General features: G+C 30.0%; 1 long non-coding RNA gene across 1 annotated transcript; it reads right to left on the bottom strand.

Annotated features, from left to right (window-relative positions):
- Positions 1-789: 789 nt before the first annotated feature.
- LOC145319881 (uncharacterized) lies at positions 790-2,921 on the bottom strand. The gene is made up of 4 exons (XR_013880050.1): positions 2,858-2,921; positions 1,763-1,850; positions 1,336-1,396; positions 790-877 (listed from the first exon to the last, which is right to left on the bottom strand). It is a non-coding gene; the product is annotated as an uncharacterized LOC145319881 (long non-coding RNA).
- Positions 2,922-4,062: the final 1,141 nt, after the last annotated feature.

The following is a 4,062-nucleotide window of genomic DNA, read 5'->3' as shown; positions in this document are numbered from 1 at the left end:
TTATATGTATGTCGCATGGTTCTATATACATATACTGTTTTCAATAATCAGATATTCAAACAATCATATAAATAGACACAGACAGACATCCTACATTTTGAATAACAAATTCAACATATAACAAAACTATTGTTATTGCCTAACATTGAGCAACATTGCATTGGGATCACAATCATGGTTTATAAGTGAGAAATCAGTGCCTACATATAATAAATTAATTATTAGGTTCAGATTAAAACTAAAAAATATATTTTGCAGTTTACATTTAATATACAGCTAAACTGTGATAATTTTATCACAATTGTTTTTTTTCCAAAGTATATTTTAATTTTTTATACAAATTCCTTTAAAATGTCTTTCTAAATCCTTAATACACCTCCTTCTTTTACAATCAATCAGAACTGTTAAATGTTGCAAAATAGATTAAATTGTTTTTTTTCTACTTTTTAAAACTTTTTTTAAAGCTGTATTATTGAAAATAAAATTGTTACCTATTGCATCGCCACTAGTTACAAATGTCACTTTTTCATCCTGATTTTTGGTTTAATCATAAGCACTTCAAAAAACTGATTGATTGAGAAATATTGTATGTAACAGATAATATAGTAAATGCTCTTAGAGTCAAAGCTATTAAGGTATATGTATGTAAGATAACAATCCTATATATTGTTTTTAAAAGAGTTGTCTAATTTTTATAAGCAACTTAAGTTCCATTAAAGAAATAACGCCCTACATTACAAATGACCAATGATAGGCCAGTATACATAATTTATGAAGTGACAGAACAATTTAACGACTTTTGATTAATTCCTTGATAACCACATTTTTAGTCGGATGGCTGTTGCACAACATTACCAGAATTAGATGGTGTAAAATTCTGAACAAAATATAAATATACATATTTAGTTGGATGACTGTTGCACAACATTACCAGAATTAGATGGTGTAAAATTCTGAACAAAATATAAATATACATTTTTAGTTGGATGACTGTTTCACAACATTACCAGAAATAGATGGTGTAAAATTCTGAACAAAATATACTGTTAAAGGATACACCCAAAGCCTCTAGTGACTCTGTCTTCAAAATGGCAAAGAGGGGAAAAATAGCTTAAAACCATCCCAAGAGTGAATACTGAAAAATAGCCTAAAACTATTAAGCCTAAGAGAAGCGTGCCCAAAATAGAGAATCTAATCGATTCCGTAGTTATTGAGATCTTAAAATACAGATACAAATCTCTTACAACTTAAAGTACTTGTCCCTCTAAACGTAGCTGTCACACAGACGAACATGTCAAATTATAGAGTAGTTTCGCTACTAAAACAAATATTTACCTTAAAATCAAAAGTTCATGGGGATGTAAAGTTTTATCTTTGTTCATTTTTCTTGGAACCACTGAAATTTTAGAATATTAATAAACGTATAAGAAAATAACCTATGATTAATGAAACAAATCAAATGAAATAAACTTCCATAAATTGAAATTATATTCCAATATTGCTTTGAAACTGATTAATATCCCCTGGATCAGAACCAGTTCTCAGCCATTCTAAGAAATCATGTATAGCATCGTATTACAGACATTTTTCATCAAATCTTAAAATTAGAAACATAAAATTAATATCAATTACTTAATACAGAAGGGCCAAAAGTCTGGGTCAACAAATCTGGTTTTAATCTTAATTTTTTTATTTTAAAATCCCCGGAAATCTACCTATAATACGATACTATAAATAACTATTATTAAAATCTGAATCAAACCTTTGTCAAAATATTTTCCAGCCTGGAGGGCTCTGAGAAGATATACGGGGAGGATACACACTCGCAGTAGCTGATCTTCTGTAATATCCTAGATGTATAATACTAGATGATCAATAATCAATAATATTAATCATGTTTTCCTATTGGCTGAATTTCAGGGTATACATCTTTTATATTTATTTGTTCTACAAATTATGTCATTATTTCGCACACCAATAAAAATTTGAGGAATCTTATAAAATATACAGAATTAAATAAATAAATGGATAGATAAATGTATAGTTAGATGGATCGATAAAATGATAAATAGATAGATAAATATATAGGTAAATAGAAAGATGAGTAGATATAAAGATACTGAGAAGGATATACAGTTTGTGGAAGTATTTACAAATCAAAGACAAGACAATACATAAAGCAGACAGATAGACAGACAGAAATACAGACAGATAGACATACAGATAGTCAGACATATAGACAGACAAATAGACAGACAAATATACAGACAGATAGACAGACAGATAGACAGACAGATAGACAGAAAGATAGAAAGAAAGGTAGACAGACAGATATACAGACAAATTGACAGACAGATAGACAGACAGATAGACAGATAGATAGACAGACAGATAGAAAGAAAGGTAGACAGACAGATATACAGACAAATTGACAGACAGATAGACAGACAGATAGACAGATAGATAGACAGACAGATAGACAGATAGATAGACAGACAGATAGATAGACAGACAGATAAACAGACAGACAGACAGATAGACAGATAGACATACAGACAGATAGACAGACAGATAGACAGACAGATAAACATACAGATAGACAGACAGATAGACAGATAGAAAGACAGACAGATAGACAGACAGATAGACAGACAGATAGACAACCAGATAGACAGACATATAGACAGTCAGATAGACAGACAAATCGACAGACAGATAGACAGACAGATAGACAGACAGACAGACAGAAAGACGGATAGAAAGACAGACAGACAGATAGTAAGAAAGTTAAACAGAGAGAGAAACAGACATTTTGACATACAGATAGATAGACAGATAGACAGACAGATAAACTTACCTCTATGTGAGTTTCTAAATTCATAATTTTAGAATATTTCTCCAAATCCTTATCTTTAGTTATATCTATACATCAAAAGAAAACAAAATCAATTTTCTGTCTCTTGAACCATAAAAAAAAACATGTTTTGTATAATTTATCTCTGTTTTTAAGTGGCGAAGCTTTGAAATTACCGTTTTATAGTCAAAAAGGTTATTATTTGTTTGTTATGAAAACAAACAATTTTGCTTTATTAAAATGCTAAAAATGTTCCTATGGCCTACAAAAGTTGCATGGTTGTCATAAATAAGGAAATTACATTTTCTCCCAATAGCGCGTTACCGACTTACTGACAAACGGACATCAAAGAACAAATTATAGAGTAGAGTAGCTTTACTTTAAAAACAGTACTGAGTAGCATACAAGGTTACTATCGACCAAAATTTACACTGACCGACAGGCGGACAGACAAAAACTAATTATAGAAAAAAAAATTGAAAATTTGATCCTTTTTTTCCTTTGAGTAACATACAGGGTTCCACTTGACCAAAAAATATTTCAAATATCTCGGAATTTTCTGATGAAAAATTAAACTTTTGTCATTTTGTTCTAATTAAAATTTTTCTTTGAAAATTTTGGATAAGGCAAAAGAAATAAATAAATGTATATCCCCAATGATTATAAACAAAATTATTTCTTTGTGTAAACATAATGAAAGTACCCAAAATATTTGAGCCAAAACGAATGAATTAACACATAAGAAACGGCTACATTAACATATGCCCGTCATTTATCAATCAAAGAACTTTTTTTTGGACTTTTGAGTATGATTGATTTTGACACGGGGGGGGGGGGTATCCATCCTCCAACCCTTTTTTAATAAAATAATAATTATCTATTTATCTGTATTACATACCCCTTGATTTAGGTTAGATGGGTTAATTTTGTTTATGATAAATGGGAATGTAAATTTAATTTAGTCCATTGTCTTATCCCTTTAAAAACCTCGAGAAGTCCACATTATAATGAATGTATAACAAATAAACATTAAATAATTGCAATTCACATATGCCTTTTCAAATTCAAAGATCTTTGCATTTTTGGATACTGTCATCCTTGTTTACAAAAATTTGGGACAGCGGAAAGGGTCATGTGTGACGTCATAAAAATACGTCGATTATCCATCTCTCTTTTATGGACTTTCTTTCACACTTCTCCTCTCATCC

Source organism: Acartia tonsa, chromosome 5 (genome assembly GCF_053477335.1).
Source record: "Acartia tonsa isolate MP-2025a chromosome 5, ASM5347733v1, whole genome shotgun sequence".
Classification (NCBI taxonomy): domain Eukaryota; kingdom Metazoa; phylum Arthropoda; class Copepoda; order Calanoida; family Acartiidae; genus Acartia; species Acartia tonsa.
The sequence above is the reverse complement of the archived record's forward strand: the minus strand, read 5'-3'. Positions and strand labels throughout refer to the sequence as shown.